Source organism: Heterodontus francisci, chromosome 11, assembly GCF_036365525.1.
Source record: "Heterodontus francisci isolate sHetFra1 chromosome 11, sHetFra1.hap1, whole genome shotgun sequence".
NCBI classification, from domain to species: domain Eukaryota; kingdom Metazoa; phylum Chordata; class Chondrichthyes; order Heterodontiformes; family Heterodontidae; genus Heterodontus; species Heterodontus francisci.
The window spans coordinates 25,811,827-25,836,244 of record NC_090381.1 but is presented as its reverse complement, the minus strand read 5'-3'; the positions used below and the strand labels follow the sequence as shown (position 1 = coordinate 25,836,244).

General features: G+C 45.2%; 1 protein-coding gene and 1 long non-coding RNA gene across 2 annotated transcripts in view; one reads left to right on the top strand and one right to left on the bottom strand.

The window, feature by feature from the left end:
- The window catches only part of LOC137375147 (claudin-15-like), a 51,542-nt gene extending 49,532 nt beyond the window's left edge, over positions 1-2,010 (bottom strand). The window contains exon 1 of the mRNA XM_068041835.1: positions 1,921-2,010. The gene's annotated coding sequence lies outside the window, so the exon portion shown is untranslated. The remainder of the gene's footprint in view (positions 1-1,920) is intronic.
- LOC137375148 (uncharacterized) lies at positions 720-22,465 on the top strand. The gene is made up of 3 exons (XR_010975937.1): positions 720-1,019; positions 13,997-14,075; positions 17,978-22,465. It is a non-coding gene; the product is annotated as an uncharacterized lncRNA (long non-coding RNA).
- The last annotated feature ends 1,953 nt before the right edge of the window (positions 22,466-24,418 follow it).

Here is a 24,418-nt window from a genome sequence, read left to right as displayed (position 1 = left end):
AGAGGGGGAGAGAGAGAGGGAGAGGAGGAGAGAGATGGGAGAGACAGGGAGAGAGGGGGAAAGAGAGGGAGAGAGAGGGAGAGGGGGAGAGAGAGGGGAGAGACAGGGAGAGAGGAGAGAGGGGGAAAGAGAGGGAGAGAGAAAGGGGAGAGAGAGGGAAGAGAGGGGAGGGAGAGAGCGGGGGAGAGAGAGTGGGAGAGAGTGAGGGGAGACAGAGGGAGGGAGAGAGAGATGGGGAAAGAGAGACAGAGGGGTGAGGGGGGAGCAAGAAAGGGGGAGAGGGGCAGAGAGAGAGATGAGAGAGGGCAGAGAGAGAGGGGGAGAGAGAGGGCAGAGAGATGGACACACAGAGGGGAGAGAGAGTGAGAGGGGAGAGAAAGAGATCAAGATCACACCTGACAGATGGAAATCTATCTGGATTCTCTGCATCGTTACATCAAGTGTGTGGGCAGACATTGACTACTTGTGCAAGTAAAAATAATGCCAGGTATTTCACTAAAAAGGGAGAAATGCATTTTTAAATCAGATTGTGTTCTGATGGCATTAGATTGGCTATACACTTTATATACAGATTAATTGTCCCCCCGTCTGTGACTGAGTCAATAATTTTGTCAAATGCTCATGTTGCAACATGTTGGTGCCTATCCCTGAAAGGAACTGTGAGAAGTCACATGGTGAGGCAGCCATGTTGGTCTCCTTTTAAAAATCTTTTAAAATACAGACTGTAGGTAAAAGCAGGAACCAGACTAAGCAGTAACATTGTTCCTTAAAAGAACAGGAGGCTGTAACATCTTATGGTCTCCAAATCTGTTCCTTTTCAAGTCTACCAGTACAGAAAACTAACCTCCGAGTAATGAGGCTACAAGCAACTAACTTTGTGACCTGCTGAAAATCAACCTCTTTGAGAGAATCCTGCAATGACTTTGATATATATCTCCAGCTATCGAATCCACCTAACTTCATTTCAGGAATGAAAACGCCTTTTTCACCGGGCCTGCAATGCATGCCTTTTCCCCAAGGTGAGCCAAGTCACATGATTTAAACTATTCCTTTGCTTGTAATTAGTAAAAGTACATTATCCTTTTTAATGGCTCTCTTTCCCGAGTGTGTGTGCAAGGGGTGAGTGAGTGACGTAGCTCAGACTTTTGGGGTGAACGTGTGAGTAAAAATAATCCTCTTTATTTAAACCCACGAAAAACCCACGTGCTGCTGGTTTTTTAAATTGGCCTTGCACTGAGGGATTAAGAAACACACACATCTTCCTTGTCAAAATATACACTGATTGCAGACAGTAAAAGGAAAAGAACTGGGGTTTTAGTTCTCTCAATTCTGTCCGTAACACTGAGTTAGACAGATATTTGATCTACAAGGGAGTGAAGGGTTATGGGGGGCAGACAGGAAAGTGGAGTTAAGGTTACAATCAAATCAGCCATGTTCTTATGCTCGAGGAGCTGAATGGCCTACTCCTGCTCCTATTTCCAGCTGTTCTTATGTGTTGGTTAAGGGATAAATATTGGCCAGGGTACCTGGGAAGAACTCCTCTGCTCTTCTTCAAAGTAGTGCAATGGGTAGACTTGGCCTCAATTTAACATCTGCATCCGAAAGACAGCACCTCCGACAGCGCAGCACTCCTTCAGTACCACACTGGCATGTCAGCCTAGATTTTGTACTAAAGTCCCTGGAGTGCGGCATGAAACCACAACCTTCTGACTTATATGCAAGAGTGCTACCACTGTGCACTAGCTGGCGCCAAGTAGTCTGGTTTCATCCAATAAAGATAGTTGTCACTCAGCTGATTTATTTCAATTAATTTGAAAGCTATGCCAGCGACTGGAGTAAAACAATGATCCCAGCTGTGGAATAACATGCCATTAAAACAATGTTAACAGTAAAATAGACTGAATTCTAGAATGCTTTTACCTCTCTGTGTTTGTCAGTCCAAATGTCCTGCACACTGTCTGTTGAGCAAACAGTGAGTGATAATAACTGTCTCATCTTTCTCTCCCTCTCTCAAACTTTGGAAGCACAGATGGAACATCTCTGTGGTGACGGTGCTGACCTTGTTTTTGTAAATAAACCAGATTTTGTAAACCATCCTGCTGCACAGTGATTGAACCTCACTCTCCAAAGAGCTCAGACTGTGAGAGGACACGCAATGAGCCAACGAGTGAATGCAGAATTTATCCCACAGCTGAGAAAGAAAGCCTTGCATTTCTATAGCACCTTCCAAAAACTCAGGATGTCCCAAGGCGCTTCACAGTGAATGAATTACTTTTGAATTGTCATCACTGTTGTAATGTAAGGAACGTAAGAGTTGAGTTCCATTCAAAATACAGGTGGGGATTAAACAGAAAACAGCGGGCAGTTGGAAATGATTACGTACAGTGGCTTAGTTTTATAAAGTTCAGCAAAGAAATCGAACCTTTAACAGCTTCTGCTACATCTGAATCAAAAAAGGAATTTTCTAATAGTAAAAATTGTAATACTAATGACAAACAGAAACAAAATTAGATTTCTTCACTTGAATGGGGAATGTTAAGGGGGATCTAACGTTAATAATCTAAAGTTTTCAAGATGAAGATGTTGAGAGAATAGTGAACTATTTGGGGTCATTATGGGGAGAGATGTGAAACAGGATGTCAAATCGTTATCACACATTTTGCACCATTGTACAAAGTCACAATTGCTTCCACTGACTTGGGAATTCAGCAATAAGGGAGCCATAGACAGAAAGTTAATACTGGAAAGTGAAAGGAGAAGTTAGAAGAAGTAATTTAACAAAGATGTATTATTAAAAACATGGAATGGTTTCAACACAAGAAGCTAATTAGGAAGAGGCTATAAGAACATTTAAAAGAGAATTGTGTAAGTATTTGAAAAGGAGAAATTTGAAAGGATACAAGGAAATGGAAGGAGAGTGGGCAGCTCCAGTTGAAAAGCCAGCACCAGCACAAGCGCAGTGGAACATAGGAACATAGGATCAGGAGTAGGCCATTCAGCCCATCGAGCCTGCTCTGCCATTCAATACGATCATGGCTGATCATCCACTTCAATTACTTTTTCCCACACTATCTTCTTATCCCTTTATGTCATTGGTATTTAGAAATCTATCAATCTCTGTTTTAAACATACTCAATAACTGAGCTTCCACAGCCCTCTGGGGTAGAGAATTCCAAAGATTCACAACCCTCTGAGTAGAGAAATTTCTCCTCATCTCGGTCCTAAGTGGCTTCCGCCTTATTTTGAAATTGTGTCCCCTGGTTCAAGACTCCCCAACCAGGGGAAACAGCTTACCTGCATCTCCCCTGTCTATCCCTTTAAGTATTTTGTAGATTTCAACAAGATCACTTCTCATTCTTCGAAACTCTAGAGAATTCAGACTGAATGACCTCCTTCTGCACAATAATTTCGAGGATTCCAAGAAGGAAATTTCTTGACCCTCTCTCAGTCACTGCGTGTGTAACAGAGTGGGACTCCTGGCCACCAGTGTGCTCCAGTACTGACCTGTCAAACTCCCAGGGACAAGGTCGTTAGCATAAAAGGGGTAGGCTCTTGTGCCATTTTCTCTGCTTCCTGTGTGCCATCCCCAAGGAAATCAGAGAATTTAAGAGTGGGTCTTGTCACTGTGCATGGGGGACAGGTGGGGTAGGTGGGGAAGAGCTGGATGCTGCAACCTAATTGTTGAATTTTAAAAAAATGTTAGTAATTTCTTTGCAGCTGGTCTCTGAATGGCAATTGACCTCTCTGTGATTGGAAACTGCCATTAAGCCCAACTGCATTTTAGTTCTTCCAGTATGCCTGCATGCGTACATTACCTTGATCATAGGAAAGGACCTCCTTGAACGATGACATGACAGAAACAAGAGGCATCCTTGGAATTTCACATTTAAAAAAATGGGACACCCAGCAATACTGGGTCCTGCCTAAAATTCCAGGCCCCTGCTGCCCCATCCAACTTAGGCACTTGTTCGGCCCTTCTGGACCCACTATTTTCAGGGCCTCATTCCCTATTCTCTAGCTCTCAAGACTCTCTCTTTGCTGCACACAGTCTCACATTCCACAGTCTTACCCTGAAATTTCTCTCACTTTCTTCATGCAATCCCTCTCTCGCTGTTCTCAGCTCTGTTTACGAACATTCTTTTCCTTTTTCCTCTGTCTTCACACACTCTATCATTCAATATCATGGCGGATAGACTGTTGATGAGGAACCAACACATAACAGACATACAATGCAAGGAATAGGGAGAGAATCAGTGGGAAAAAATGATAGATATTGGTGATGCCTTGGTCAGTAAGAACATATCATTAATTCAAGATAGCACACACTTAATACTTTGAAATCTGAATGATGACATAGTGATACATAAGGAGAAGAGTTCATAAGAGCTCCTAAATGTGTGAATCGCATTGACTAGAGAGAGACAACATGATGTGTCTGGATTATATTTGTGCTTTTATTATGCACATGGATGAACCCACGGCAACCAAGTTTGCCGAACTTCAGATCTCTGGGACTGCGGATTATCTTAGCATCTGTAAAGTTGGTTGATGTGCCTCTCTTGCCTGTGTTGGCTTTGGGAAGTCTACCGCATTGTTGTAAGTTCTGTTCCACACATAGGGTTGGATTTTATTTTCCCGTAACCAGGATCAGTGGTGGACAAAAAAATGACCTGCACTTGCAGGCCGCGCGCTGACACACTGCCGTGATGTAGCGCGCAGTGGTTCATTGAATGCGCCGGGCGGGTCACCCGCTCCCGCCACACCCCCCCCCCCCCCCGCACCACCACATCCCCCAATCACGAAGCGAGGTTGGCATCAGCTGATTTGGGAGCAGGTGCTGGTGCTATTTTAAAAGGCAGCCAACCCTGCATGTAGGCTCTTCCATCATTGTACTAGAGCAGAAAGGCCAGGAGTGTCGGCAGCACTGCACCAGCCTTCAAGCAGCGCCACTGGGAACCCCTGTGCTAATGGTGGACATCCGAGGAAGAGTGGCTCCATGGTTTAGCGATGCCTCCCTGCTCACTCTCCCCCAGACTGCAAGGGAACGGCGAGAGGACCTTTGCTCCAGCGATGGCAAGAAGAGGTCCTTCCACCTGACCAAGCAATCCTAGAGAAAGCTCACAGAGGAGGTAAGTTGCTGTGGGTCATCGAATGAAACTGAGTCCAGTATGGAAGAGGGCCAATAATCTCATGCACTCGGCAAAGATAAGTACCACGTTGCAGAACTGTTCGGTCTGACCTGGGTGTCCCTACATGGTATACCACATGGGTGCCATTGTCATGTTAAAGACAGGGCGGTCGGGGAGGATTGATGGCACATGACTGGCTACATATGCACATCAATTCATGATTTTCAGGACCTCATTCCCTATCCTCCAGTTCTCAAGACTCCCTCTTTTCTGCACACGGTGTCACTTATTTGTACCTTAGAGCATGTCACACCCATGATAGCATGAGTCCGTTTACCAGACAAAGTATCCCCCAGCTGTAGTTGAAGCACCCATGTTGTTACAACCATGATGTTGATGTTTGGCAATGTTCAATATCTGAATCTTGCTCTTCCAAGCGAAAAGGGCCCACAATACCAGGGGGGCGTGCAGGGCCAGTGGCAGGGTGCCTGACCTGAGGCCACTCATGTAAGCTGAAGAAGAGGTGCAGGAGCTAGCTGGGAGCCAGGGAGCACATGCCATTTCCATGTGGAGCTTGGGGTCTCGGGTGAACAGATTGATTATTGCCAAACACAATGATTCCTAATTGCCTTTCATATGCAGATATTATGCTGTCATCATAGCAACATTTGTACCACTGAACCTAAATGTCTGTTCTTCACATTGTATCTTTCAGAGCGACGCTCTGAGTCGGCCTTGGAGACCCAGCAGAGATTGCTTACCTCTAAGGAAGAGACAACCGTTACTGTCCCATGATACTCCTGCACCTTCCACCAGTGCAGATACACTCACCTCGGCGGGTTTCCACTTTGCTGCAGAATCTGGGTCACAAGCTGGTGACAGCACCACACAAATGCCCGAGCAGCTGGCTGAGGGTGAGACAGCCGAGGCCTCTGACAGTTGGAGGACTGTGGGTGGCCAGGCCCAAGCTGAGCCCCAGGTTGATGATGAGCCTCTGGTGTCAGCAGCACAGGGCGTGCTGGAGCTGCAGGAAGAGGTAAGGCAACGTCTGGCGGAGATACCAGAGGCCATTCACAGCCTTGAGCGGACGGTGGGGGAGTCCACCCAGGCCATGACAGCTGCCATGACCCAGGCATTTGAGCTCATGGCTTCATCCATTGAGAGGTTGGTGACCCTCATGGAGAGTCAGTTTCCACTGATATGCGCAGATCTCCAAACCCTCTCCTCGGCCATGAGCTCTACGCAGCAGTGACAGGGCGAGAGAGGGGCCGGGGCCTGGAGAGTGCTTCAGTTCTTGGTCCTTCTCCGGAGAGCAGCGAGGTTCCTACGAGCCTTGGGAGAGAGGAGGGGAGCCTGCGCACCACATCTGGGGTACCCCCTCAGGGTGATTCATATGTGGACACCAGATCGTCAGCCCATCCGCCAGTAAGTCCTGCTCCAGCAGCCACGAGGCGTGAAGACAGCCCTGCACTGGTGCAGCAGGCCCTCAGGCAACCGGGGCCCTCCAGGCCTCAAGTGTTCAAAGGACGACTGCCGATGTCAGCCCAGGCGAAGGGGCGTCCTGTTCAACATCCTGCCTCCAGTCCAGCTGCCAGCACAGAGGTCACACCACGAAGTAACACCTATTAAAAAGACACCTTGACACATATGGGTATTAATGGGTGAGACTGATATGTAATATACAATATCAGTAAATGTGTTTTTCTGACAACTGTAGCCTTTCCTGTGTGATAAACACATGCTTCCATGTACCGGTTGTGTGTCCTCCCATTACTTCATAAGCCTGACAATACTGCCAATGTAAGGAATAATTCATGCCAATATGCATGATGTGGTACTGTACGGATGCAGTCACATGGGCAATGCCTCAGACAGCTGCTGCCAGTCATGCTGGAGAGATAGATGTTACAGAGGCAGAAGACTTCAGACGAGATGCACGATGGTGCTATGTGTTGTGAGGAGCATATGTTGCACTTCAGGGATTGTGGAAGCGCTCACTGATCAGACATTGTCTTGCCTCCCTTGTTCGTTGCCCGCCATGTCGGCCCTCCATCATTGCGCTCCGTGCTCCCTTGTGTGGCTGCTGCTGGGTGTCCTCTGTGTCCTCATTGTCTGAGGATGTCTCCTGCTCCCGTGCTTCATCATCTTGCAAAGCCTCCCCACTCTGTACTACAATGTTGTACAGAACACAGCACACAACAATAATGCGCCCAACCCTGTCTGGTGTGTACTGTCGGGCTCCACCCAAGCTATCAAGGCAGCGGAAGCGCACCTTCAGCTTGCTCAGTGGTGGCTCAGGTGGATCCATGGAAGGCGTTGTATCATTCTTCAGCATCGCTGTTGGGGTTCCTCATTGGTATTAGAAGCCATGTCGTTAAGGGGTAAACCTTATATCTAAGAATCCACCCCTGAATTTGAGCTGGTGGAGTGAACAGCAGTGGCACCTGGGACTGGTGCAGGATGAAGGAGTCATGGCAGCTGCCTGGGAAGCAGGCACACACTTACAGGAATTGCTTCCCGTGCATACTAGCTGCACGTTGAGCGAGTAAAATCCCTTTCTACTGAGGTAAGTGGCTGGTGGTTCTATTGGAGCCTTGATGGCCACATGTGTGTAGCTGATGACCCCTTGCACCTGTGGGAAAACTGCAATGGCCCCAAATCCAATGACCCTGTCAGTCTGACACTCAGGGTCCATCCTGAAGCGAATGTAGTCACCGGCCCTCCTGTACAAGGCTTTGGTGACCTCCCTGATACAGCAGTGTACTGCTGATTGTGAAACCCCACACAAGTCGCTGGTGGATCCCTGGAATGATGCTGAGGTGTAGAAGTTTAGTGCCATTGTCACTTTGATGTCCACAGGCATAGGGTGATCACCAAATCCCAGTGGCTGCTGGTCATCATTCAGCAGTGCACAGAGATGTGTCACTGCCTGTCTGTACATCCAAAATCATCTCTGAGACTGGTGCTCGGACATCTTCAGGTATGTCATGCCGGACCTATAGACCCACTGGCGTCTCTTGGCTACAATAAGCCTTGGTGGCTGCTGCTGCTCATGTCTGGGAGCTTCCATGTGGGCTGCGCCTGCCTCTTGGTTCCACCTCTGGCAGATATGCCTCTTTATGGCATGAGGATCCAGAAAGACAGGGCCGACCATCCCCATCTCTATAATTGAGCTCAACTCAACATTCCTTCACAAGGTCAATGGCACCTATCTGGGCAGAGAGTTATGTTAATTCGTGCTTCAGCTGTGTTCCAGCATTAGCTGTATGATATGGCATGACATCTTTAAATGAGAGCGAACCAGCCTAACCACTAACATCATTCCATGTTGCCTGCATTAGAGCACCAACAACAGAAGGTTACAACGTTTTACATTTGTGCCCTCCACCCCACATAAAGGGCTCATCCACTTCCATTGCTCCCCCCCATCTCTCCCAAACATCGTTGCCCGAATGCAGGGTGAGCCCCCTACACACAACAACCCCCCCCCACCTCGGCTATTCACGGGCGCAGAGTGGCCCCCTTTACGGAACAAAGGTACAAGGTCACCTCGTTCATGGATGCAGAGTTCAGACCCCCATCAGGTGAACTAACTCAGCTTCGCAAAGAACAGGAGAGCAGGACCATACTTACCGACCATCACAGGCTCTGAGGACTCCGGCCTCGGTGGCGCCGGGTTTTCTGGGACGTGAAAATGAAGGCACGTGAGTGCCTCATGTCCAGCTGAAGATCCTAAACTGATGGTTGAATTGCACTGGGATGTATAATAATGTTTGCAGAGAGGCTGTTTGCATATGTAAAGTTGGGACCCATTGCCGAGCGGCCGGGGTTGGGGGTGGGTGGTGGGGGGGGCGGGACCACAGAGCCTCGCTGCTGCTGGAAAGATCAGGCCAGCCAATCCCGGCGTCAGGCTCTGTGGCAGACTGCTGATTCAGCAATCTTCCAGCCTCCCCCGCCCCCGACCACCGCCACGGAGCCCGATGTCAGGAGCTCAACTAAATGTAGCCCAAAGACTTCATTGCACCTCTTTGGTTTTCATATCGTCCTCAACCACACCAGGTTCTTCACGTTGGACAGATACCTTCACCTCCCTCCTCTCAAGGTTACGATGACTCTGAGGAGTTTGCACGTGGAAGAATCATCTGTGGAGATATAAGTTTACTTGTTTACTTTAAACTGCCAGATTATTGTAAAAACTCGATTGGTTAACTGATGATATTCAGTGAAGAAAAGCTACCACACCCTACCCAGTCTGGCCCACATTCCACTCCAGTCCCACATTACGTGGTTAACTCGTAATGCCCTTGGGGTGAGCAACCCATACTGCCTTGCCACTGCCACGCAAAACTCAAGAATATTTTTCAAAAGGCACTTCTGGTAATGACGCTGGTACATTTTTCATATTACATGTGAATTCCCAGATTTTGAGATGGATTTATTTCATCAAAATCGATTGAAAACCCATTGCCTTCCTGCCCGTAAGCTTGAAGATTCTGATTTGACATGTTGAGTTGGCTCCTATCAGATACTTTAGTGGTATCTAAATATCTTATGTCTTGCTGAGGCAGTTTGACTGGACCTGAAGTGTGTCCAAAGTCTTCTTTAATGGAGATGGATGAGAGGATTTAATGTATCGCAGGTGCCATTTACTAACCTGCCTGGTCTTTAACGCAACCCTTACTCCGTACCAAGGTTAAGATGGTAGATGGAGCCTCTTGCTAACAATTCACCTTTCCATCATCTCCTTGTTCCTCCCAGTGCTGCTAGCTCATGTTGGGATACAGTTTCACTCTTCACATACAAGATTGGAGAGTAAAGTTGCTGACTGGCCTTATCATAATGGTAGCGGCAGGTGTCAAAATAGTACTGATTGAAAAATATGAGTTTGATTGTCAGCCAGTTTTTTGATTGTGATGGGCATCTTAGCAGAAACCCAATCAAATCAGCATCTGGCATCCATACACATGTCTTTCCAGCCATCTGTCACTGGATAGCAATCAGGAATGGAAGCCCACCTTTCTCATAGCCCAGTGGCACTGAGGCCAATCACAGCACCTCAGCCCAGCTGAGAAATGCCTCAGCACAGGACGAAATGGAAGCTGGGATCCTCTTCCACTGTGTGGGTAATTTCCACATCAGATTTGACAACTTCAGGGACATATTTTACTTAGCCTGCTGGCCCCTCGTCCAATGTAAAAGGGCATATTCTTTATAGGTTGTTCTTTGTAGTCTGTGAACACAAAGATCTTTTGGTACTTTGGAGTCCAACCATTGATAAGCTGAGATAATGATTAGCCAGAAGCCTTCTTGTCAGTTGTGTGCAGCGCACAAGATAAAACAGAAAAACATTCCCATTTCAGGGACTACACTAATGCATTAGCAAACATGACCGCACAATTGGCACTGACCTTGAAGATGAGCTTCTCTCTATTGCTGTTAAGTGACACCCAATGTCAATAAATTCTCCATCTTTAAACATATGACTTATGCCAGAGGTACAGGCTGATGCCAGCCCATTGCCTCTGCCTGACTGACTATTTGTTACATTTGAGACTATGCAATGATAGTCATTTGAATATTCTACCATGAGATGCTTTACCGCCTAGCCCAATTCTAGGCTAACCTAATATACACACATGCACACTTTAGAGCAGGTGACCAGAGGCTGATTTTGCTCCTCCCTGGCCTTGGGAGCTAAGACCGACTCTATAGCATTCCCATAGCCAAAATTTACATTCTATCCTATCGTACCACATTCTGGGGAGAAGATTTCCCCTGGTCACAATGGGAGGAATTTTGTGCTTTCCCCTGTGGTGGCTTTGGAAACAGGGAGAGCATATAACTGCCATCTTCCTACCTTCACCAAAATTAAGTCTGGGGCAGGAAGGCCTAAGAATATCCTTCCTGTCCCGCCACTGATTGAGGCCCTTGAGTGGACAATTAAAGGCCTTATCCCACCGCTGCTGCAATTAGCCAAGTGGCGGACAGGTTTGTTTCTGCATGGGAAGCACTGCAGAAAAAGAATGGTGGGAGGGGAGTTCCCTTATTAAAAGGCACCGGTGAGAGCCACCCCCCTGCCTTTGTTGCCGATCAACCTACACAACCCTACCCTGCAACCCCCACCCCACGAGACCCATCCTTCCCTCACCTAGCTGTGGCCTGGGTCTATCACCACTCCTGGGCCTCGGGTGGGTGCTCCAACAGCAGCAGCCAAAAAAGCTGCCGGCCTCTGATTGGCTGGCAAGAGGGTGGGACTTCCGTTGCCGGGGTCCTTGATCCTGTGGAAAGCTGTCCAGTTAAGTGCCTAATTGGTACTTGATTTGGTGGGCCTCCCACGGAAGGGGCAACACGGGATTCTCGGGAGTACTTTTACCGGACGTTGAAACCCCCGTTGCCCAAATAAAATCCTTGGCAATGTGTTGGCAATGTTGTAAAATTAGCAAATCTTGAGTCCTTTCTGTTGATAGCTAATAAAAGCAGACCCAACTTAGAACTTCATGGAATACCGCTCACAACATTCTTTGGGTCTGAGCAAGCATCATAAAATTACATATTCCTCGTCTTTGACTTTGCATCTTTGAAATTAACGGATTTGAAACCGTAGGCTGGTAGTGCACAATCTTGGGCTTTGAGCTCCTTGTGTGTGCCAAAAGCAATTCAGTAAAGATTTTTATCTATCTCCCTGCTGACTTATGAAACAGTCTATAATATAAATGGCATGGGAAGGTGCCATGGGAAGGGGACTAGATGTTGGGGGTAATGGAGGAGTGGACAAGGGTGTCGTGAAGGGAACGATCCCTTCGGAATGCTGACGGGAAGGGAGAGGAAGATGCGTTTCAATGGTGGCATCATGCTGAAAATGGCGGAGGATGATCCTTTGGATGTGTAGGCTGGTGGGGTGTAAAGCAAAGACAAGTGAAACCCTGTCCTGGTTCTGGGAGAGAGGGGAAGGGGTGAGGGCAGAAATGCATGTCCGACCCATTTCCCGCACTTCTGCAATCGCAGGAGGTGTAATACCTGCCTTGTTACCTCCTCTCTCCAAGGCCCCAAACACTCCTTCCAAGTGAAACAGCGATTTACTTGTACTTCTTTCAATTTAGTATACTGTATTCGCTGCTCACAATGTGGCCTCCTCTACATTTCAGAGACCAAATGCAGATTGGGTGACCGCTTTGCGGAGCACCGCCACTCAGTCCGAAAACAGGACCCTGAGCTTCCGGTGACTTGCCATTTCAACACACCCTTCCTGCTGTCATGCGCACATCTCTGTCCTGGGCCTGCTGAGGTGTTCCAGTGAACATTAACACAAGCTCAAGGAATAGCACCTTATTTTCCGATTAGGCACACTACAGCCTACCGGATGGAACATTGAGTTCAATAATTTCAGAACATGATTGACCATTTTTAATTTTAATTTTATTTTATTTTGTTCCATCTTTTTTACCATGTGCTTTCCTACTGTTTTTTCATGTTTGTGCTTTTGGCTAAGGCTGCTCATTATTCTGTCATTAACACTCCCTCTGCTTTATCTTTCATCACACCATTAGCACACTCTCTTTGCCTTTGTCCCATGACCCTGTCAGTTAATCTCTCTGACCCTCTGTCCTATCATGCATCTCTCCTTTTGTTCTCTTCTCCACCACCCACCCCCCCAATCCAATTCCATATTACTTGTTTAGAACCAATTACATTTCTAACCTTTGCCAGTTCTATGAAAGGTCACTGATTTGAAATGTTAACTCTGCTCCTCTCTCCACATTTTGGTGGTGTTGTAAATAGTGAGGAGGAAATCCTTACGTTACAAGGAGATATAGATGGGCTGGTAAGATGGGTGGAGCAGTGGCAAATGGAATTTAATCCTGAAAAGTGTGAGGTAATGCATTTTGGGAGGATTAACAAGGTAAGGGAATACACAATGGATGGTAGGACCCTAGGAAGTACAGAAAGTCAGAGGGACCTTGGTGTACTTGTCCACAGATCACTGAAGGCAGCAGCACAGGCAGATAAGGTGGTTAGGAAGGCATATGGGATACTTTATTAGCCGAGGCATAGAATATAAGAGCAGGGAGGTTATGATGGAGCTGTATAAAACACTAGTTAGGCCACAGCTGGAGTATTGTATTCAGTTCTGGGCATCACACTATAAGAAGGATGTGCTTGCACTGGAGAGGGTGCAGAGGAGATTCACCAGGATGTTGCCTGGGCTGGAGCATTTCAGCTATGAAGAGAGACTGAAAAAGGGTCCGAAGAAGGGTCACTGACCCGAAACGTTAACTCTGCTTCTCTTTTCACAGATGCTGCCAGACCTGCTGAGTGATTCCAGCATTTCTTGTTTTTATTTCAGATTTCCAGCATCTGCAGTATTTTGCTTTTATATTACTGAAAAGGCTAGGGTTGTTTTCCTTAGAACAGAGAAGGCTGAGGGGGGACATGCTTGAGGTGTACAAGATTATGAGGGGCATTGATAGGTTAGAAAGGAGGAAACTTTTTTCCCTTAGCGGAGGGTTCAATAACCAGGGGGCATAGATTTAGGGTAAGGGGCAGGAGGTTTAGGGGAGATTTGAGGAAAAATGTTTTCACCCAGAGGGTGGTTGGAATCTGGAACACACTGCCTGAAGGGGTGGTGGAGGCAGGAACCCTCACAACATTTAAGAAGTATTTAGATGAGGACTTGAAATGCCATAGCATACAGGGCTACGGGCCAAGTGTAGGAATATGGGATTAGAATAGTTGGGTGCTGTATGGCCAACATAGACACGGTGGGCCGAAGGGCCTGTTTCTCTGCTGTATAACTCTATGACTCTATGACACTATGAGATGCTCCCAGACCTGTTGAATATTTCCAGCACTTTCTGTTTTTATTTCAGATTTCCAGCATCCGCAGTATCTTGCTTTTATATAAATGGCGGAGACTTTCTGAGGAAGTGTGTGGATGCAGAATTTCTGGTAACTATGACTCCTAGATAAAGAAATGCATATATAAATGAATGAATATTATTGTATACCAATTCCTATATATTGTAAATAAAACTGAAACTGATTGATCATTGGAACCCCATCCCCTATGTCATTTCCTTAGGAATGGATTGAATTAATAAGTGAACATCCCTCAATTGACCTATATTCTGAAAAATAACGATTTACATTTATATGGGGAGTTTCACAACCTCAGGATGCCCCAAAACACTTTGCAGCTAATTAAGTACTTTTTAATATAGTCATTGTCATAATGTAGGAAAAGTGACATTCAATTTGTGCACAGCAATACCCCACCAACAGCAATGAGATAAGTGGCCAGGTATTCTGTTTTTTAGAGATGTTGGTTGAAGAATAAATAATGGCCAGGGCAACAGGAGAACTCCCCTCCTCTGCAAAATAGTCCTATGCAGCCTTTAATGCCCTCCAGAAAGGGCAGGCATGACCTCAGTTTAATGTCTAATCTGAAAGATAGCACCTCTGACAGTACAGCTTATATTTTGTGTTCAATTCCATTGAGCGGGACCGAAACCCACGACCGTCTGATATAGAGGTGCCAATGCAACCAAATGAGTTACAATTGACATGCTGATAATGAGACTTTTCAGAAATTGGCTTTGCTTTACTGTTAGGATAGACTAAGGTTAATAGTGCAGGACTCCTGAAGAGTAGCTCCAATTATAAAGTATTTTCCAAGACCAAGAAAAGGCAATTAGGCCCATAGTATAATAAAAGCAAAATACTGCAAATGCTGGAAATCTGAAATAAAAACAAGAAATGTTGGAAATACTCAGCAGGTCTGGCAGCATCTGTGGAGAGAGAAGCAGAGTTAACATTTCAGGTCAATTCTGATGCATTAACCTGAAACGTTAACTCTGCTTCTCTCTCCACAGATGCTGCCAGACCTGCTGACTATTTCCAGCCTTTCTTGTTTACACCCATAGTACGATTGAAGCCTTTTGAAATTCCAGCCTCTTCATCCCATTCCATCTGTTTGCCTTTTTTTTTTGCTGAATTTAGTTAAAACTTTACAATATAAACTGTGTTTCCTATTCCTACTTCCAAAGTGTTTCACTTCAATTTCTTTTCTACATTCAACTGCATCTGACACCTGCTGGCCTGTCTCGAATTGTGACTCTTGATGATTCATTGGCCTCTCTTTCTGGGTTGAGTCTTACCGAATGTTTGCCCAATACTATACCTCAAGGAATGATGGGACATTTCAGGCAGAAGGACAATTCTCTTTGTTGAGAGATGAGCCATTGGATTAATTTTGTTCCCATTTAGCTTCACTCAGTTATTCCTCTCCACCTTGAATCAATTCCACAGTATCTCTGGTGTAGGACACCTCACAAGGTGTTCTGTTCCATAAAGCCAGTTGGTGAAGGGCGATAACTGGAGCCAATCTTTACTCAGTCTTACATTTATTTACAGAGTGAAACATTACAAGCATACACCTCCTAATTTTCAACCACACCAAATATTCAATAAGTGTTTCTTGATATGTGCTCAAACGAAACTCCAATTGATGCCCTCCACCTGCATATAAAAACACAATTGATATACAATTAACACAAGGTAGGAAGAGCATTTTCCTCTTTCATCCCACTTTTTTATCTGACACTATTCCTGCTCATTTAGGCCTACTTAAAATGTAGTCATACCTGTAGCATTGATTTGTCACCACACTTTATTCCACTTCTCTGCTGATATTGTTACTTGAATCTCCTTTGTGTCTGCTATTCCTTTAATTCCCCAGAATTAAGTAATTTTCTCAATCTAGTCTCCCTCTCTCCTCTCCCCAAGTCATCTATTAGGTTTTCAAATTCCACTGTTCAGGGTTCACTCAACTCCTCACCCAGAGAAATTGCCTGTTTGGATGGGAGGAGAAGAGTGGTCCTACAAACAATTTCTCACTGTCTAATCTACTTTTCCATCCAGACATTGTTTATCTCTGGATCCTTGTTCATCTTCAGTTCTAGATTTCCTCTTTTATCCTTCTGGGTCCGGAATCCATCCATTTTTCAACCTTCTGCAGAGATTCACAGAAGTATCTGAACATCATGTGGAAGGGAAGATGGCAGTGACATATAGAACCACATACTTCCAGCTCAGTGCTGGCAACCAAAAATTGGCTTTAGTTAGATCCATGGTTTGGAAAATTGTGAATCTGAACGTGTTCATTTTATTGTCCTGTTCCATGGGCTGGACTATTGCGTCCCCTAGCAGGACCTCTCACAGAAAGGCCAAGACTGATACCAAATGCATTTTGTGAAGGTCCCCAATGGCCAGAGAATATTTCCATCCCCTCACATTGGGCTGGATTTCAATCCAGCCCCACTTGCTTTTGATGCACCAGTATTTAAATCCAAAGTGTCTCTGGATGTTGACTATCAGACCTAGCAGTCAGTAGCTGGCGAAAGAGGGAAATAGCGACCCATCCTGTAGACAGGTGTGTACTACCACGACAACCAGTTGTTACAGCAGCTTGACAACAGGCGCCAACACCGAAAACAGCAACTCGCAGCGTCACTTGGCAGCTTCACGTGTGGCACTTGTGGCAGAACCTGCCTCTTAAGGATTGGCTTTCACAGCCATCAGCAAAGGTGCCCCAAGAGACGACACCTCACATAAATGAATTGAATCATTCAGAATTTTTTTCTTCAGATAACAATGTACCATGTGATAAAATATTTATAGGGACAGCATGTCAGGGAGTGGGAAAGGTGTCTAACTTTCAATTTCAGTATGATCAACAAAGACTTGCATTTCTACAACACTTTGCACGTGCAGGAGGATATCTCAAAGAACCTTGCATGGTTGGCATCCTTCCATCTATGAAAGATGATGGGCAAACAATCATCACAGCAAACAATCCATTTATGTGAGGTGTCGTCTCTTGGGGCACCTTTGCTGATGGCTGTGAAAGCCAATCCTTGAGAGGCCGGTTCTGCCACAATTGCCACACGTGAAGCTACCAAGTGACGCTGCGAGTTGCTGTTTTCAGTGTTGGCGCCTGTTGCCAAGCTGGTGTAACAACTGGTTGTCGTGGTAGTGCACACCTGTCTACAGGATGGGTCGCTATTTCCCTCTTTCACCAGCTACTGACTGCCAGGTCTGATAGTCAACATTTAGAGCCTTCATGTCACGCTCACAAGCATCCTTGAAGCGGAGCTTTGGGCGTCCCACTGGTCATCTGGCCCCCTGCTACTTCACCATACAGAAGGTTCTTGCATATGTGACTGTCTTCCATCCTGTTGACATGTCCGATCCACCGAAGCCACCTTTGTTTGATTAGTGCCAACACACTTGGGAGCTCTACCTTTGAGAGGACTGCCACATGTGTGATTTTGTCCTGCCAGGATATACCCATAATGCACCGCAGATAGCGAAGATGGAAATTATTGAGCTTCTTTTCCTGGTTGTTGTAAGTCGCCCATGTTTCACAGCCATACAGCAAGGTGATGAGAACACAGGCCTTATAAATCATCAGCTTGGTCCTAAGGGTCAGCTTGGGTGTTATTCCATGCATGCTTCGCAAGTTGGCCAAAGGTGGTAACTGCTTTCTCTATGCATGTATCGAGCTCTGCATCAAGAGACAGATTGTCTGTCAACGTGGACCCAAGGTAGCAGAATTTGCTAACCACTTCCTGTGGGACATTATTTAGTGTGATCAGGGGCGGAGATGCAACACCTTGTCCCATGACCACGGTTTCATTGACACTTATAGTCAAGGAGAACAAGTTACAGGTATGGGAGAGACAGTCCATGAGTCTTTGTAGATGAGTTTCTGTGTGAGCGACTAGCGCAGCATCATCAGCATAGAGGAGTTCTCTGATCAGGACGTAATGTGTTTTTATCTTTGATTTCAGCCTTGATAGATCGTAAAATTTGCCATCAAACCTAGTGTGCAAATAGACTCCTTCCATATCTGCAGGGAAGGCGAAGGTCAGGAGCATGGAGAAGAAGATGCTAAAGCACCTTGCTTTAAGAAGGACAAAAGAGTAGACCCTGAGCTACAGGGGAAGTGGCAAAGATGGAGAAACAGAAAGACTTTCACTTAAATCGTGCCTTTCATGACTTCATGACATCGTAAAGCGCCTTGCAGCCAATGAGGGACTTTTGAAGTTTGGGCACGATTGTAATGCAGGAGAGGCGTGGGATTTCAGTTCAACTGACCACAGTTTGATATCCACAGCCCACTCTACAAAACTTCCCGCTAAAGAAAAGCTTATTACTATTTCTGGTGGTTTCACATTCGTCTTCGTTGTGGCAATAGAATGCAATCAATTTGGACTGCAGGAACAGGAGAGGATGCGATGTAGTTAATGTTTAACATCTGGAAGCTCTTCTTCCCTCTTTCTGTTCAAAGTCTGAGGGTGAACAACAATTTCCTAGCACAATACATAATGCTGTTTACAGTTACCAAGAAACGACACAGCGAATTTAGTGACCCGAGGGTGGAGTAATCTTTAACCCTTTGCTTTATCTCCTCTTTGTTTGGAACTCCACTAGTGTTATGCTTGGGGCCTATTAATAGTTTGAATAGGACATCTTGGGGTATAAATTGTTAAGCATGCGCAGGTTTTTCGGGCTTGGAATGGGTGAAATGCATATCAATTTAGCAATTGGGCGGCCTGTGCCTAGTCTGTGCATGGGTTGTTTCCACTGCTTTTTTTTAGGAGGCCTAAAGCAGGAGTCAGGCCCCTTGAATATGTTAATGAGGGGCCAAACAACTGTGGACAGACCCCTTTTCAAAATTAACTCCCAAGGATTCTTCACGGCCAGCAAGCAACGGTAACCTTGAGAACATTGTTTAAAAACTTTGGCAAACATCTCGCTTCTCTCTACCCTATTCCATACTTTCATCATTTTAAAGACTGCTATCACATCACCACATAATTTGTGCTGTTTAAGGAGCAAATTTTTCAAGTTTTTCTGTCCCCTGCTCTCCATGAGAATGTAGTTAGTTGGCCTCCTCCAAGGCCCTTGGTGGTCCAGCTCTATCCTGTCACTTGGATGGCCCACAGCTTGAGTTCAACCATGCTTTACCCTCCAAGTGCCCCTTCCCCTATAGGGAATCTCCAGCCCTTTGTCTCCTGCCTCATCCTGGCAGCATCACTGAGAGTGGAAATTTAACATTGTCAATGCACAGATCTACTACTATAGCTCCTGAAGTGTCATGTCACATCACAGACCTGACACACCCTTACCTAAAAAAAATCTATCAATCTCAGTCTTGGAAATTGCAATTAACCCAGCTGCACAGCCTTGGGTGAATGGGGGGTAGTGGGTGTGCGTGGGCAAAGAGAGCTTCATATAAAAGAAATGAGGAGATAGAAGAGAGGACAGGTTTATTGAAAGATTGGAACAGAACTAGTGAGGACACAACTTGATATAAACACGGAACAGACCAACATCCCCCCCAACCCACTCCAGTGAGAAAAGTGTGTGACAGCGAGAGAGAGAGTTCAATAGAAAGTTAGAGAGAACAACACAAGAATTAGAGTGTGGGAAAGGAACAAAGATATGGGGCGAGCACACAAGAGGCAGAGCGCACCTGGGATGAGCAGAAAACTCACAGGCATTTTGGCTGTGGGTCAGTGTGTGTTTTACCTTCTGGAGTCTGTGGCTGATAAAATCAAGCCTGCTGAAGAAGTATAAAAAGGAGAGAAGACCATAATCCAGTTTGCTTTTCAGCATCTCTGAAGGACCCTGAGAAGTTCACTGTGCCGATTCATCACGTTTCCTGTATTTGAAGAAAGCCTGCTAAATTACTTTTTAATGCCGCCTGAAAAGAACTGTTCTAAGAGATCTCAGTGACCTGTGTACGTGTACTCGGACGTTAGACTGTATGCCAGTTTTGGAACAACATATCTCACTCTGAGAAATGCCCTGGAGAGCAGCTAGTTTAAAGTTGTTGGGTTAACTGTTCCGGTGGTGGCAGAAATATCAACATTCCAAGTGTGAATGCTAATCTTCACACATTGTGACTTAGCAATCTTTTAAAAGACAAATGTTGTACACTTCCCTTCTATCAAGTTTTCCTGTCTTACATCCTAGCTAGTAGGGCTATCAATGATTGACCTTCCTTGCTATCCAGTCCATAGACAACTATTTTTGCTTTTGCTTCCTGGGCCCTAGTCTCCATCTTAGAGGTGGGGCGCATGGTTATAAAGTTATCTTTTGAGTTGAGGCCCATAGGTTGGCTCTGTCTCCGTCCCATAAGGACGTGACCAAGACACCTTTTCATATCACAGGGAAAGCATTACTGTCACCTTGGTCGGTGATCCCAGTAGCCTCACTATACCCTTGAATAACCTGTCATCAGTTCCGCAAGGATTACACTTCATTTGGAAACCACAGCAGCTAATAGTTGTAAGCAAGGTTAGTGCCTTATTCCTAGGCCTCTAATGCTGACAGTCTGTAACTGGCTGCTGAAGCAGCTCCCTAGCTTCATCTACAAGTCAATTTCTCTTTTCTCCTACTAGGAGAGGTGATCCAGCCCCCGCATCCCACCACTCTATCAGAATGGTCTATCAGGAGCTTTGTGATGCCTTGTGCTGGACTATCCTTGCATTGTACTCATAAGCTTGTGACTTCTTGTTAAAAATTAACCAGTCTGAACACCCAATCGTGAAACCATGCATCTGTCATATAAACCCGGAGGAGTGCAGGAAATGGGACCAGCCCAGCCCATTCAAAAGTAGCATGTGGGCTTTCAACTGCACTCCTTATATGGAGATTAGAACCTTCAGCACCTGTCCTTTTATTTAATATCCTATCCCATACTTGCATGATCCATCAGTTACCGAAACTTCATCCTCTCCAAATTATTAAACATTGTAAATGTTGTCTCACTGTTTACAGAAGGGGACTTTTACCTTTGTGTGGAAATGACTCACTGACTCAGGGTAGTTGATAATGAGTTTTCATTGAATCAAAACGCGGCCTACACAGGCAAGCTGTATCACTGGTCACATCTTCTGATCCCTGTCAAACAGGAGATATGTGAGCCATTCAATTGACACTGAGGTCATTCAGTGACTAATTAATTCAGCTACCAGGAAGATACACTCAGTCTCAGTAATGATGTTATAAGAATATAAGATATAGGAGCAGGAGTAGGCCATTTGGCCTCTTGAGCCTGCTCCACCTATTAAAAAGCTCATATCTGATCTGATTGTGGTCTTAACTCCACTTTCCTGCCTGCACCTTCTAACTCTTCAGTCCATTGCAGATCAAAAATCTTTCTAGCTCAGCCTTGAATATATAAAATGACCCAGCCTCCACTGTTGTCTGGGGTAGAGAATTCCAAAAATTAACGACTCTCTGAGAGAAGAAATTCCTCCTCATCTCATCTTAAATGGGAGACCCCTTAATTTGAAACTGTGCCCTCTAGTTCTAGAATCATAGGAACATAGGAGCAGGAGTAGGCCATTCAGCCCATCGAGTCTGCTCTGCCATTCAATCAGATCATAGCTGATCATCTACCTCAACGCCACTTTCCTGCGCTATCCCCATATCCCTTGACGCCCAGGTCCCTTTGGACAGCAACCCCACTTCCTAACTCCTCACCATTTAAGAAATATTCTGACTGTCTGTTTTTCCCACCAAAGTGGATCACTTCACACGTATTCACATTATAGTCCATCTGCCATGTTCTTCCCCATTCGCTTAGCCTGTCCAAATCCCCTTGAAGCCTCCTTGCATTCTCCTCACAACTTACATTCCCACCTAGTTTTGGGTCATCAGCAAATTTGAAAATTATAAATTTGGTCCCCAAATTCCCACATTATATAGATTGGGAACAGCAAATGATCTGACTTGATTTAAGATATATAGCTAGCATCACATTGACAGGTGCAAAACACCACATGTCGTAGCTTTATTTTCCTCACTAATTTGCTCCGCACACTTTCTCCCCTTCGTTAATGAAAGGCATTGATTCTTCACTGGGGTACATTTCCATGGACCCCAAACACCACTGACATATGATCATTAATCATTTGTTTGCCTTACCATTGAATGCAGGCTGTCTGGGACTAAAATGCAGGCAAGGGAAAGGGTATCACCCAAAACCTTGGGGTTTGTAGTGTTTTGAGAATTGCATTGCACATATTGTTCACCTGAGGCTACCATGCAAACATGAGCCAGCAGAGGGAGCTAATGGAGAAAGTGAAAGTAAAACAGAATAAAGAAGATTCTATTATGTTCAACAGCATGCTGTCTCTGTCCTAGTCTGTGCCTCATATTTCTTGTTAAACTGGGCTAAACTTCTTTCCAGTCCCAAGAACATCACAATGGTGATGGGGTAAAAAAGAAAACTGATGGTGAAAATCAGGAAACATTGCTTTCAGGTATGAACATTTTGGAAGGTTTTTGTCTGCTTTCCTGAAGAGAGTAATTTAAGTCGGAGACTGTGTTAGTGACACACAGGAAGTTTGTACAGTGTACACATTGATCCCTCCAAAATAACCATCCAACCCAAAATAAAATCTTGGATTATTGCAGCGAAGCCTCCTCGGAAAGAAACACAATCCCAAATCCTTGATCATGTACTATCACAGCATTGCTGATCAATATGATGTTGTCTATGCCCAATGCACACCTTTTCATGTGCATTCAGAGCCATCATCTGTATCCCCACATTGGCAAGTGTGACTGCGACGTTTTGAAGGCATGATGGCAGGTTCTGCAATCACAAATGTCAAAAGGAAAAGGACCTCACTTCTCCACTATGGAGGTGAAGAATTAGAAGATACCTTTGAGGCACTTACACCTGAGCAAAATGACTACAACTCAGCAAATAATGTGCTGACAATCTACTTTACACCCAAGAAAAAGACCATATACCAAACTATTGTATTCTGATACACTAAGCAAGAAGCAAGTGAGACAATTGACCAATACTGCACGTGATTGAGGCAACTAGTAATCAAATGTGACTTTGTTGATATTGGACATGCCGAACGAGAAATTAAAACACAAATAATCGAAGGCTGTCTCTCACTCTAGTCAACTACACTGAAAAGCATCCGAGAAAGAAAGAAAACTGTCAGCAAGATCACTATCGCTGTCAGAATCCAGAGTTACTGAAGTTGAGGCTACTAACAGTAACTACCACACTCCAAGTTCAACTCCTGTGAATGCTGTTCATTGCTCATATGCCAGGAAACCATCTGCAAAGCAACAACAGATGTCTCACAAACAGAGTTGTGACTTATACAAAGAATGTTACCCACAACTGGCAGAGTGTCCTGCTGCTGGTAAACAGTATAAAGATTGTTGAAAAACCAATCACTTGGCTCATGGTTGTCATTGATTAGTAAAATCCACTGCTAAGACCAATAGCAGCAGAAGGATGCCAAATATGCATACCACAGCAAAAAGGCAAGAGAATGTAGCTAATGTAGCGGCAGATGACACTGAACATACTTTTGTCCTCTCGCTCAGATACAGAAAGCAGCCACGTGCGACTGCAAACATCGGCTGCTCGGACATAGATACTCTCATAGATACAGGAGCATTGTCAACGTCGTGGGAGACAAAACGTTCAACAAACTTCAAGATTTCCCCATTCTCTCTAAACTAGGGAATATGAAACAAAAACAAAAAATGCTGGAAATACTCAGCAGGTCTGGCAGCAGCTGTGGAGAGAGAAGCAAGTGTTAACGTTTCAATTATTTAATCTCTCCTGCCCTATCACCTATCAAACACCTTCCCCTTTGTCCTCTTCCCCACCCCCTCCCCATCACTTGTTTAAAACATAATTCTTTTCTAACCTTTGCCAGTTCTGATGAAAAGTCACAGATCAGAAACGTTAACTCTGTTTCTCTTTCCACAGATGCTGTCAGACCTGCTGAGTATTTCCAGCACTTTCTGTTTTTATTTTAGATTTCCAGCATCTGCAGTATTTTGCTTTTCTTTTATTTTACAGAATATGAAAGTTTTCCCTAACAACAATCACAAACTGCTGAAAATCCCCGGGACTTTTGAAACGTCAGTCTCATTCAATGACACTAGAACAAATAAAAGCAAAATCCTGCGGATGCTGGAAATCTGAAATAAAAACAAGAAATGCTTGAATCACTCAGCAGGTCTGGCAGCATCTGTGGAAAGAGAAGCAGAGTTAACGTTTCGGGTCAGTAACCCTTCATCGGAAGGGTCGCTGACCTGAAACGTTAACTCTGCTTCTCTTTCCACAGATGCTGCCAGACCTGCTGAGTGATTCCAGCATTTCTTGTTTTTATTACACTAGAACAAATGTTCTATTCCATGCTATATCTGGACAATGTGACACGCTTATCAGT